General features: G+C 38.6%; 1 pseudogene; it reads left to right on the top strand.

The window, feature by feature from the left end:
* Positions 1 to 11,383: 11,383 nt before the first annotated feature.
* LOC145488551 (uncharacterized) lies at positions 11,384 to 11,998 on the top strand (annotated as a pseudogene).
* Positions 11,999 to 14,184: the final 2,186 nt, after the last annotated feature.

Below are 14,184 nucleotides of genomic sequence, written 5' to 3'. Positions count from 1 at the left end.
ATTTCCAATAAGAAGGACCAAAATTTTCTTGCGTTCGACAGAATGCAGTTCTAATTGCATGATGCATAAAAATTTGAGATCTGTGTAGCTGAGGATTCCTATCTATTAGGCATTGATTGATGACCATATTGTTGGTGCACTGCTTAGATTTCTTTTTCCCTTGCAATGTGGTACTGTGATGAAGCGAAGCCAGACAACATGGAGTGAATTTAATCCCTACACAGAGTATTCCTGGATTGACTGATCCATTAGATTGGTTGAAAATTCCAATCTGTAGTTATTGCAGTGAACAACCTTATTGTGGAGCAATCCTTAGATTTTTCCCTTGTTCTATGATACTGTAACCAAGGTATATGCTTGTTAGGGCAAAGTTTTTGCTGAGGAATCCTATCTGTTTGGCATTGATTGATTACCTTGTTGTAGGGGCTTTACAGCCCCCAAGGAACAAGCCCTCAGTTCCATGGAGGCTTCTCCCTCTCAATTTTTTTTCCAGTGTTTCATCATGTTATTACTGGCTTATATGAAGTCTAATTTGGTCAAGTATTTGTACTGGGGTAACTTATCTCTTATTTATATTTTTTTCAGAGAACTGCTTCACTTGATGACAACCTCACCATCTTTGCGCAACCACATGTTGTCATTACAGAAGATTTTCAATTCCACAAACTCTCTAATATATGTCCTTTTCAAGCTAAGTAAAAAACAGTTCAAAACCATGAGTGATGCTACTTTTACTACTTCCATCATAGTCTGTGGTATCTAGAAGGAAAGCATCAAGTTTAGAGTTTGAAACTTGCAACTTTGGATTTGAGGCTAGGCCTTAGAAATGCCAGTCAGCTATAAGGCATTGATTAATTAATCACTTCACAGTAGATGCAATAATTTTTAATATAATTTCTTTTGCCTTGCTCTCCAGCATTGCGAGGGAGTGAATTTAATCCCCACACAGAGTATTCGTGGATCCACTGATCCACTGGATTGGTTGAAAATTCCACTCTACGGCTCCTGCAGCGCCCTTATTGTGGGTGCAATCCTTGGATTATTTTCCCTTGTTCTACGGTACTGTGATCAAGGTATGTGTCATTTGGGTGCAAAGTTTTCTGCTGAAGAATCCTATTTGTTAAGCATTAATTGATTACCTCATTGTCAGTGCAATGCTTCAATGCTTCAATTTTTCCTTGTTCTTTGGTACTGTGATCAATGTATATACCAGTTAGGCACAACGTTTTTTTCTTCCAGAATCCTACCTGTTAGGCACTGATTGATTTACCTTAAGTAATAGTCAGTGCAATGTTTAAATTTCTCTTTTTTCCCTTGCTCTGCGGTACTGTGATCAAGGTTTATGGCAGTTAGGTGCAAAGACTTTTGCCAAGGAATCCTATCCATTAAACAAGTCACAACAAAATTCTTCACTTTAATCACATATTTTCATTCTACATGTAAACAATAGCTAATAATGGTAGAGCTTTTTGGCAGAGTGTGCACTACTCCTGTAATTTCTGAAAAATTGTCAAAACTTCAATTGTATTCATGAACATGGTATGCACCTGTAGAATGCATGTAGATCTACATGTAGAGGCTTTTCATTTACTTTTTGTTTTTCGTTAAATTAATTGACAACTGCATGCAATACAATCATTTGAATACCAGTACAATATTTCAGTTCTGGGTCATTTAAACGCTGAAAAAATGCCAGGAAAATTTTGTATTGCAAACCCTGGTTCTAACATTAATTACAGTATTGTTGAAATCTTTAAAATACAAAAATATAATAATTAATGTTTTTAGGCAAAGCTTGCCTCGCAATAATCAACCATCCTCACAGATTTGAAATGGGCAAAAAGCACCCCTTATTTTCTCTGCCTATGCATTTTAAAAGTGAAAACAAGCTTGCTGATATGGTGGACATTCTTTGTGAAGTACAAGAAACACTGAATGTACTGTGGCAGAGACAGGAACCAAAACAAATGATGAGCCTGGAAATTTCATTCTATGTGATTTCAGCTGCCCTTTTGGTGGAGATCAATTGACACATCTCAGGGCAACTTCTGCCACACACTTGAGAGCTGGCTGTCACACCCCTACAGACCATCTAGAACTCACAGAGCCAGACATTATTTAACTCTGTCAGGCATTGCAAAATTTATTCCTGGTTAGGAAAAAATAATATTGTAAAATTTATTTTTAATGTGTTACATAAGATTTGCTTGTTGTTTCCAAACAAACTGTTAGAGAGATGACATTGAAAGCCTAGTCGACACTAAACAATTTGTCCACTTTTCAAGCAACATACATTTTTTTCACCAAGTTCATTATTGGACATGAATAGATTCTTTCATACTGAAATAATAAATATTAATATATTGCAACTAATGGACCTGTTAACAAATTAACGAATAATTCTCTAAAACTTAAACGTTCCATACCAATTTATTAATAAAAACATTACATATACTCATCTAATAAAGAAGTTGTTTCTGCAGTTAGTGAATGACACACTAATGAAGACTTAGTCAGTCAGAGAAGTGGGCACATTGAAATACTTCTGTGAAAGAAACGTAAAAAGGATGTCAATGCATTTCAAGATTTTTTTCCCTGTTAGTTGGAAAAGCCTATTTAGTGGCAGCCCTCATTGACTATTTTGGAATGGATTACACCACAAACCAGCCAACAGAACAAATACCTCCACAGGACAAGACAAGAGCAAACCAAGTGGAATATCTTGAGCAAACCTTTGCTTCCCTTTTTGACAGGCAAGTTCTTCACTGCAACATTCTACTGACAGTGCCAGTGAATGTGTTGCAACTGTGTTGCATATTAATGTAAAAAATGACCGCTTTTCAATTTAGTTTTCAGTTCCAGCATTATTTTCAGGTTCGTTTGGGTGATAAGACTCACGAGAAGGTCTTTGATTCCATTGCCCAAGTTAATAAAGCCATGAGAGTTGCAGCTCCTGGAACAGAAGGGTCTAGGAGCAGAAGGCTGAAAAGAGGAGACAACGTTAAGATTGTGCTCACACCAAAAATGAAATTCAAGACATACCAAAACTAATTTCTACTGTGCAAAGTATGATGTAAACCTCTGTGAGCAACCACATTTTCACAATTGACCCGCTCAATTGAAACTAACACAGGCTTTAATAGCTTCCTTTTTCCATAATTTCTTTAATAGCCATCTCTTATGTGATATGACACTGCTTCAATGCACTTCCCGAAGACAAGATACAGATTAGCTTGTTTAGTAAAGTTGACATTGTCTACTAATTTCAAACAAACTTTATCCATTTTTGGCTAGTTTTCAAATTTCAGGAGTATCTCTGAAAAAGCACTTTCTGCAGACAATATACAGATTAGATTTTTTACAAAAGCGAACATTGTCTACAAATTCAACAAACATTTTAACCATTTTGGGTCAATTTTGAATTTCCAGAAGTACATATGAAAGTCAATTTTTTTTAAGGAAAAAACCTCATTGGCTAAACAGTTGTACAACATGAATAGCTTATAAAATATCCTTCTTGATAATGTATACAAGGTTTTGTAAAATTGCAAAATGTCTTGAGAATTTGTCAGAAAAGTTGATTTTAATTTGCATATTTGCATAAATTATGTATGATTATTAGTTACTATGAAGATGAACATAAAACATTTGTTTATTTTTTTAAGCACAAGAATTTTATAAGCTCTCTAACCACATATAACATCAATATATTACTGTATTGTGTAATCTTTCATTAAAGCAGTTTAGTTTCTAGCCCTCCAAGCCATTTTTCCCTCTAAAAAATATTCAGTGAATAGGGCTAAAAGGTCCACACAGACAAGATGGCTAATGTTCAGAGCATATACCAGTCCAATTTACAGACCTGGTGGTGATAAGGCCCACACAATCAAGTCCTTCCCCCCCAAAAAAACAGCTGGCCTGCACTGTTTACAAGCTTGTCAGCGATTGGTTGTTCCTAAATTGCAATGGCCATGGTGGATAACCAATCACCATGTGTCAAATGCGTCACCTTACCAGACTTGCGTTGTTTCATCAATCAAGCTGTACTGGGCTTCTTTGAATATTGTTTGAGTTGACTTTCTTTCTCATCACATTGAGTGGAGGTTTTTCAGCAGTTTGAAGGTTTGTTTGAGCTGGTTGAAAGTTTGTTAAGTCAGTTTGGGTTGCAAGGGTTGAGAGCTTGTAAAGTTTGGTTTAGTTTGTGTTTTACAGGTTTCTTTAGTGTATTGGTCACTTTGGTTAAGTGAGCAACTGTTTGAGTGGAAATGAACAACAAAGGTATGGGCAGTTATCCTTGATGGAGTGAAGCATGTTCAAACAGGTCAAAACCACCTTCGTGCCGAAGATGTGGCCACAAACCAAATTAAAAGAATGCAAAGAATGTGAAGTCAGACAATGCACTGAAAGTTAAAATTATATACAAGGGTTATGACAGTTTTCAGTCATGCAGCGTGGGTCATCAGGGGATGCAGAATTTCTGCCGCATGGAACATAAGGGGCTGCAGAAAAATTTTGCGCAGTGGTAAAGTTTTCCGCATTGAAATAAAATTTGAATAAAACTGCAACAAAAATCACCGAGCCGTTTGAATATTTGTACAGCGGCCACTCCCACTTTTTTGCTGGCCCGCCAGGTGAGTTGACAGTAAATGAAGTGCAGCGATGGATACAAGATATGAATTCAAACTAAAGGTGGGGAAAGGGAAAGAAGCGGACAAATGTGTGAAAATATTTTTAAATTCACTGGAGGTAACGACACTTGACATTGTCTCACTAATGGAAAGAATTTTGGAAAGAGTTCCAAGCCTTCGTGGCAGAGAAGTTTCATTGAAATATCTGGACGACTGAGAAGATTGGATTGACCTAACAGTTCAAGATATTGATTTATTTAAAGAGGGAATGAATGCTGAAGTCAACTGGCAAGATGCTGATTTGTCTTCAGCCAAGGGATTTAGATACTCCTATAACAATGAACAGGAATCTAAGATCATGTTGTGTGGAGGGCATGTAGGTTGGGCCCATGGGAAAAAGGTTCAGGAGCTGCAGAATATGACATCATTTTCGTCAGATTTTTTTAACCTTTACAAAGGGGATTTCCCAAATTTGACATCGGTAAAGTACTGTTGTGCCAGGAAAAAGCATGTTTTTGTTGCCATGAGGAACAAGCTAGTCTGTGGGTGTATAAGGCTCTGGGTTTATCCAAAGTGCCAAGCAAAACTATTATTGTCCTTTCAATTGGTTCATGCTGGGAAGGACCCTGAAAAATACAGGGAAACAATGCTTACCTTGGGTAGGTACCACTGCAGGGACATCCACCAGTGAGAAGGTGGTTCTTGTTCATTTCACCCCCTGACCAAATGCAGTTGAATAAAACACCAGGTGACACCAGGTGTACACCTGGTCTTATATATATAGACTGCAGTGTCAAGATGATATTGTCAATGTTCTTGCCAATTGTAAAAATTGTGGTATCGTCTGCAAACATGAATAAGTCACCACTAGTTATCACTTCTGGAAGGTCGTAAACAAAAATTGAAAATAATTTGGGCCCTAATATTGAGTTTTGGGGAACTCCATATGTGATGGTTTTGGACCCGCACTGATAACCTGATATTTGGACAAACTGCTTACGTGTACACATGTAATCATCAATCCAGGAAAGCAGGTCACCTGATATACCAATGGCTTTTAGCTTTTCCGGTAGGATGGTATGATTCACAGTGTCAAAAGCTTTCCGAAAGTCAATGAAAAGCATGCCCACTTTCAGGCTCATGTCCAGTGCATTTTTCCCTGTCTCTGTTAGGTGAAGTAAGAGGCTCTCAGTTGAATAGTAATCCCCATTGCTTGTGACATAACAAACCTTGTGAAAACAGCAAAGCAAAAGGATGGGTTGAATTCTTTTCTTATGTTGAACATTTTAGAAGCAAAGATCTGTCTATATGATTTTCTAGAGGGACATGTGTGACAAAATAACCGTTATTGATCGTCAACACAAAGAAATGCAGTCGCCTTCATGGCAACTAAACCAGAATTTTTGGTCAGCAAGAATGAAATGTTAGTTGCATTGGTGACCGTATTGGTCGCAATTTCAAGCCTTGGGATGGCTTTTAAAATACTATGCCTGTGTTGAGCCTGCACTCTTATAAAAGGCCTGCAGTCTTCTAGTCTCGTTTTTCTGGGGGCCTTCTCTGATTGCAACGCAGGATTCTCACAATGGCACGGTCTGGCAGAAACACTGCACAGTGTTATATATTGTGGGAAGTTAGGTAATTACAAAATATTGAAATAAGTGCAAGTATTTATATGTTGTATGGATAAGCTAATGAAAACAACTACTCTAATTAGTGGTTAACTTGAGTATTGTTAAGTATTCATTGTAACTGGATAGCACTCGCACATCTGTAAGCAATATCAGTGTTGTCAGTATCATAGTCAATGTAAGTGTTGTAGCTAGTATTACTGTTAGCACTGAACTGTTGTATGTAGCCTAAAAAACATGTTAATAAAAAACAATTGTTATTTTTAAAAACATAGAATTTAAAACTAGTCATAGAATGGGATTGAAAATTTTAATTCTGTTAGAAACAGCTGTTTTTATTGTAATTTACATGTAGCAGTCTTCAAGGTCAAACAGAACCCTACTGTACTTATGCTCTGCACTTAATGGAATGATACAGTGTGCTTTTAGTCTAGTTATTGAAGCAGAAAAGCTTGAAGTATAGATTCACCAACAGAACTGCAAGTTTAAAAAGCTAGGCAAAAAACAATTCAAAAGATGAGTGATGCTGCTTTCACTATTGCCATCATAGTCTGCAAAATCTAGAAGGAAATACAAAGTATTAAGTCTTGAGTTCGAAACATGCAACTTTGAATTTGAGGCTGGCCTTAGAAATGTCAGTTAGCTGGAAGGCATTGATTGATCACTTCACAGTAGGTGCAAACCTTCAGAATATAAATTTGTTTTTCCCCTTCTCTGTGGTTCTGTGATCAAGCAAAGCCAGACAATATGTTGTGAATTTAATCCCTACACACGCTGTTCCCGGATCAACCGATCCATTGAATTGATTGAAAATTACAATCTGTAGTTATTGCAGTGAACACCCCTATTGTGGGTGTGATCTTTAGATTTTTTCCCCTTGTTCTATGGTACTGTGAGCAAGTTATATACCAGTTAGGTGCAAAGCTTTTTGCTGAAGAATCCTGTTTCTTAGCCATTTTTTTCCCTTGCTCTGTGGTACTTGGTTCTAGAGGTGTACAGAGTATTTCCTGGATTGACTGATCCATTTGGTTGGTTGAAAATTACCATCAATCCGTAGTCACTGCAGTGAACACCCTTCCTTAGATTTTTTCCCTTGTTCTATGGCACTATGAGCAAGGTATATACCAGTTAGGTGCAATTGAAAGCTTTTTGCTGAGAATTCCTATCTGTCAGACGTTGATTGATTACCATATTGTTGGTACAGTGCTTATCTTTCCTTTTTCCCCTTGCTCTGTGGCACTGAGATAAAGCGAAGCCAGACAACATGGAGTGAATTTAATCCCTACACAGAGTATTCCTGGATCGACTGATCCATTGGATTGGTTGAAAATTCCAATCTGCAGTCATTGCAGTGAATACCCTTATTGTGGGGCAATACTTAGATTTTTCCCTTGTTCTATGGTACTGTAGCCAAGGTTTCTGCTTGTTAGGGCAAAGTTTCTGCTGAGGAATCCTATCTGTTAGGCACTGATTGATTACCTTATTGTGGATGCCACACAGCCCCCCAGTAACAAGCCCTCACTTATATGGAGGCTTTTGCATCTCAATATTTGGCTTCCATTGTTTCATCATGTTATTCCTAGTTTATATGTACTACTTAAATTTGGTCAATTATTTGTAGTAAAGTGACTTATCTTTCATTTATACTTTTTTCAGAGAACTGCTTCAATTGATGACAACCTCACCATCTTTGTGCAACCACGTTACCATTAAAGACTTTCACTTCACAAACTCTCTAATGTATATGTCTTTTTTAAGCTAATTAAAAAACAATTCAACAACACTAGTGATGCTACTTTTACTATTTCCATCATGGTCTGCGGTATCTGGAAGGAAATACAAAGCATTCATTCTTGAGTTTGAAACTTGCAACTTTGGATCTGAGGCTAGGCCTCAGAAATGCCAGTTAGCTGTAAGGCATTGATTAATTGATCACTTCACAGTAGATGCAATAATAGATGCAATAATTTTTAATATAATTTTTTTCTTGCCTTGCTCTCCAGCATTGCGATCAAGCTAAGCCACACAACATGGAGTGAATTTAATCCCCACACAGAGTATTCATGGATCTACTGATCCACTGGATTGGTTGAAAATTCCACTCTACGGTTCCTGCAGTGCCCTTACTGTTGGTGCAATCCTTACATTTTTTTCCCTTGTTCCATGGTACTGTGATCAAGGTATGTGCCATTTAGGTCCAAAGCTTTCTGCTGAAGAATCCTATTTGTTAACCCTTTAAGCCCCGATAGTGCCATATGGCACTCTTGCGTGACTGCATCTTATTCCTGAGAGTGCCATTTGGCACTCTGAAACCTACCTTCATTCTGACCAATCAAAAGACCTGTTAGATTGTTGCTAGGCTGCTCCATTGTTTTTCAACCAATAGAAAAGAGTTTTAGCTTTCATTTTACGTGTCAAACATGACAAGCTTTCACTGAGCATCACGATGAAAATCGCAACTGAAGTTTGATGGCGGCCGTTAGCGAAAGCAAAGTTGAAGAGGATGTGTTCTTGGGATTTGACGAAGAAGAAAGAGAAACTGTTGCTGCTTGGAGACGAGAAAGATTTGAAGCTAGAAATCAGAGTGACTTGGAGTCAGATATTTCAGTCTCTTCTGTTTCTACTGGAGACCTTTCAGACTTTGAAGAGGAAGAAGACGAAGAAGAAACGTGGAACGAAAACCCAAACCCTGTTGAGGTCTCCCCATTCACTGAGGCTACTGGCCCAACTTCTGGAGTTGCAGAAGATGGAACTGCAATCGATTTCTTTTATTTGATGTTTCCAGAAGAACTTATAGAACAAATTGTCGCTGAAACGAACTGCTATGCACAGGAATGTATCGCTACGAAGCCCGACCATGAATGGTATGACACAACGCTTGATGAAACGAAAGCCTTTATCGGTCTTCACATGCTGTTCGGCATCAAAAGGTTGCCTGCAACTCGCCTTTACTGGAGTGAGGATCCACTCATTGGCGTCCCTTTCGTTCAAAAAGTGACGTCGAGAAATCGCTTTGACAAATTGTCCAAGTATTTTCATTTAAATAATAATGCAAATCAAGTTCCTCGTGAAGATCCTGGACATGACAAATTGTTCAAAGTTCGCCCTGTTCTTGATCGCGTCGTTCAATGTTGTAAAATGGAACTGAGAGCGCAAAAAGATTTATCCGTCGACAAAGCGATGGTAAAGTTTAAGGGACGGCTTGGAATGAAACAATATGCCGATGAAGCCTGTTAAGCGTGGAATTAAAGCGTGGGTTTGCGCCAAAGCATCTAGTGGCTTTGTCTGCGACTCCCAAGTTTACACGGGAAAAAGACAAGATGGCGCTGCCGAACAACAGAGAAGATTGGATTGACCTACCAGTACAAGATCTTGATTCATTTATTGACATGACTGAAATGGAGAGAGCTTCAATGCGAGAAAATCTGAAAGTCATTCAACTCAAAGTAAACAAGTTGGCAATAACACCACATGGCACCAAGCACTGCGTTTCACAAAAGCGTTCTTGGAATTTTCCATCCCCGTCTCCAAAATCTACCAAGATGTTTACCCTTGGCTAACAAACCAAAATCTCTTTCAGCTGCAAAATGTCTTGAACTGACAATGCTGCTGACACAGCTGATAAACAGTACAGGTCTCCCACAGATAAATTCTTCCAGAAACTTTCAAAAGAAAAGCAAGATGTCAGACAGGCAGTAGCAAAGAAGCAAAGTGAACTGTCCGAACTTCAAAATAGCTGCAAACCGCTAGCCACTACTACCTTGGGAAACAAGAAGCCAGTTCAGTTTGTCACTCAGCAGGACATGATAAAGTTATTTGCTAATTTCTGCTGTGTTTGTCTGTGACATTATGCAAAGAAATCAAACGTCATCCAGAGGAGGAGAAATGTATCCGACAACTACAGTCCAAGTTCAAAGCTTTGAAGGGAAAGTCCCAAAATTAACTCTAACAGTACCATTTATCAAGGAAAAACCTGTCTTTGAAAAACACTCTGGGTTTCAGTGATAGCAAGAGTGTAGAACATAGGGACTTTCTCTTCAGAAAATTCCAAACTGGTCCATGTGGACAGTAAAATGACAAGTGATTTTACTTCCAAAGTTGCCAATATTTTTTATGTTCACAAAGAACTTATTTGTGTGTCATATGAGTTTCCACTCAATGTAGGCAATGAAGTGGTCAAGGCAAAAATTGAGGAAAGAGCTTGCAGCAGCCTTCATTCTGCAATTGATGTGCTTAGAGATAATTATAAGTTAACCATTGAGGTCAAGCTAGAGGCAAGTGCTCCAGAACTTCCGATTGTAGAGGTAAACGAGTGGTGCATACCAAGGAAGTTATTGCCGAACAGCTGAAAAGAGAAATGGGGCTTCATGATAATAGAGGAAAATGATCACATGGCTTTTAGATGTAGAACACAATGCCCAGTGTGATCAGTTAATTGAAGAAGATTCTCAGTTCCCATTAGTTTGACAAGCCAAAGGCTGGAGGGAAGTAGTCATTTGGAAATGAATCTCCTTAATCCATTCCAGATCATCTGTCTAATTTGCAGGGAAATTAGAGTGTCAAGAAACAGTCTTGACAATTACTTACAGTCAATGTAATCTCAAAGTTTTGTTTTTAATAAGTGCCGTTATTCTGTCTTGATTATCACTCAAGGAGGTCAAGGTCACATTTCGATGAAGCTGAATAAGATGCATAACTGAAAACCCCAAGACATAAGTTTTGTTGTCGTGGGAAAGGACTCATCTTCTACCCAATAATTCCAGAGAAACCATCATCCACTGAAATGAATGCAGAGAAATCCAGTCAAAGAAACAAAAATGCAGTGGTTGCCTGAACTTTGCAGAAAACATGTGGAGACATATGTGGTACATTCTGAAGTAGCCAGTTTGGTACAGCAAACACACGAGGTAGATCAGGCTAATCAAGAGAGCTTTCCATGCCGATCTGAAGGATGTGAGAAGACTTCTGTCTTCCATTCCAAGAGAGTGCAGTGAGTGATGTCAGCTAAATATTTTATGCTATATAACAACAATCTGTTACTAGACAGGGGTTTGAAAGAGGAGGCATAAATTGAAAATAATACCCATTTCCTCCTTTTCTTAACTTCCGTTTTCCTTTTCAACTGTAATGAAACACAGGCAGAATTACACCAAACTGCACCTTGCCCAGCTATTTGGATGCAATGTGTCAAGAATTGCAAATATTGTCACCGCTTTTATTCATGTTCTGCATTCTATTTTGTTTCAAGAAATCAAGATAACCATTCCATCAAGAGATAAAAATACTTTGAATGCACCATCTTCTTTTTCGTGGTTTACCTCCTGAAGAATTGTCATCAACTGTAGTGATGTGAAGGTTGCAGCTCAGGCATTAATAGGTCAACAGAATGCTTCATATTCCAGCTACAGGGATACTATTGTTGGAGTTACACCAAGTGCCATAATTACATTTGTAAGCAAACTGTACCCTGGGTCAATATCTGACAAGGCCATAGTGCAACAATGAGGCCTGTTAAATCATCTTGCCGCAAGGAACATGATTCAGACAGACAAGGTCTTTCTTATTCAAGACATTCTGCCAAATGGTGTTTTATTCAACATACCACCTTTTCTTAATAATTGTGTCTTCAACAAAAGTGAGGCAAAGGCAAAAAAATCCTTTGTTACAGCAAGAATCCGCATGAAGAGAGCTTATGCCAGGTTGAAAGATCTCAAAATATCTACTTTCATCCCTCAGGCTTAAATAAACATACACGTGTACCTAGAAAAATTAAGAGCTACTAAAACATTGCCTTGAGACAGAGAGCTACCAGCCAAACATGCTCTTGTTAACTCTTGCTCTTACATGTTTCCTCACTTATACAGCAGTCACCTGAAGTACAAAAGTACCCCATACCCCTCCAACAGCTCTCTGAAGGATTCAGTAACACATTGGAATTGCTTCAACTTCAAACAATAACATCATTATTGAAGGGTTGGAGTTAAATCCACACACTTATTCAGTCATCTTTGTGCCCTAAGGCCATGACTTGTGACTGGGAATACTTCCTGTCGTTTGCTATCTTCCTTAGCTCTCCTCAGCTACATCTCCTTTTCTACTGTCTGTTGACAGATTTCTTTTGGCAACAGAAACTCAGCTGTTAAGATGCTGATTCCTGATTTGGTTTAACTATCAACTGCAATGGGTCCAATTGTCTGGATCATTTAATTCTCACTGCCACAATTTTGGTTTCGTGTTGGGTAAAGTTGTCACACGTGAAGGGAAACTACCCATGTCCGGCTCTTCATCCTGGACCTGTCCAGCATTGTCGAACCTGCTGGGGGCAGGAAGGCATAGTTCCAGGGGTCCTACAAGCACACGAGCTACAACACTAATGAAAATCTATGGACAAACCATTATGACAGGCAACTACATCTAGCAAGTATACCAAGACATTACTTGAGGTCATAGAATAACACTTGACAATAACAGGACAGAACATTAGTTTTCAACCACTTAAGACACACAAATACTTTGCAGTGCCTTTCCAAATTTTAGTTAGAACAATTTTTAGTAACATCTAAACATTTAAAGATTTTATTCTTGAATGGTTTTTCAGTGCGTAAGTGATGTTGAGGTTTTTCATGTTTTTCATGTTTTTCATTGTGCATAAACATTTTGGCACTTCTGTTTTCTCTGCTGAACTAACCTTTATTGCTCAAAGTGCCACTCACCACAATTGGCATGCACTAGATACCACACTTAAGTTTAATTCACAAACAGATGGATAGGCGAAATATGGGAGGGTTTGTTTTCCTGTCAGACTGGCAGAGATGACCGGTGTTTTGTCACAACTGCACATGAAATTTGGCTTTGCACCAGGGAGTACTACAAGCTTTCTTGGTCCATCCATGTGAACACCGGTCTGGTTAAAGCATACCAGTGTGACCACATAAAGCTGGCTAAGAATACCACAAATGCAGGCCCTTTGGGTGTTTATACACTAGTCTTGGGAGTCCTATCCATGCAGTGAGTTGATTTGTCAGGAATTGACAGGGATTTTGTCGTCTCTACCCTCCAACACACCATCAGTAGTACAAGTGTCCAAACAATCATTTGGTGCGTTTGGACTGGCCACTACAAGCAACCCACTTTGTTTCTGTCATGTCAAGATAAACAAGAAAGACAAAAGTGGGAAGGTTTAACGTGGTTCAGACTGTTCCAGCTATGCAGCTAAAGCAAAAGATTTTTCTGTTAGGTCTTGCTGCCTACATCTTTACCTCCTTCTGGCCTCACTTCACAGGCCTCAGGTATCAATCTCCACTTCTCCTTCATCCAATACTTCCTGTGAATCGTCATCTGTGTCCTTGCCAAAGCAGTGCCAGGCCTCCATCATGATCATCATCTGGATTAACTACATGTTTAGTTTCTAGTTCTGCTCCTTGATCCACATCTTTCTAGGCTGCATCATCTACACTTGCATTTGCTGCATCTACTTCTACATGTATAAATTCTTCTGTAGAAAGACAGTCAACAGTTCTGCTTGCAGATGAGATAAGGAAATTCCCTTACTGTATTGGAGTTTCAGGAGGATAGCCAGTGATTTTCTTCCCAATTGAGGAACACTGTGGGCTCTGCCAGTCACCATTACGCAATGAAAAATCATTCCTAACAGCAGGGGAACGATGCCTACCTCATCACTGAGATAGCATTCACTAACGTTGCTGTCAAAGTAAAACCATGTACCAGCAAAGATTGCCTTGCCATTCACTAACCTTTTCCAGTGGATATTAGTAATACTTTCAATATATTTAACAATGATCATTTCAGTTTAGATTGATAGTGGTACCTAGTAAGTTTTTATTTGTTCACAAATAGTTATTAAGTTATCATAATTTGTACTGCCACCTCTTGTGAAAATGCTTGCTGGATAGCAACTTAACCTCTTT

This window comes from Orbicella franksi, chromosome 5, assembly GCF_964199315.1.
Source record: "Orbicella franksi chromosome 5, jaOrbFran1.1, whole genome shotgun sequence".
NCBI lineage: Eukaryota > Metazoa > Cnidaria > Anthozoa > Scleractinia > Merulinidae > Orbicella > Orbicella franksi.
This window is presented reverse-complemented; position numbering and strand designations above follow the sequence as displayed.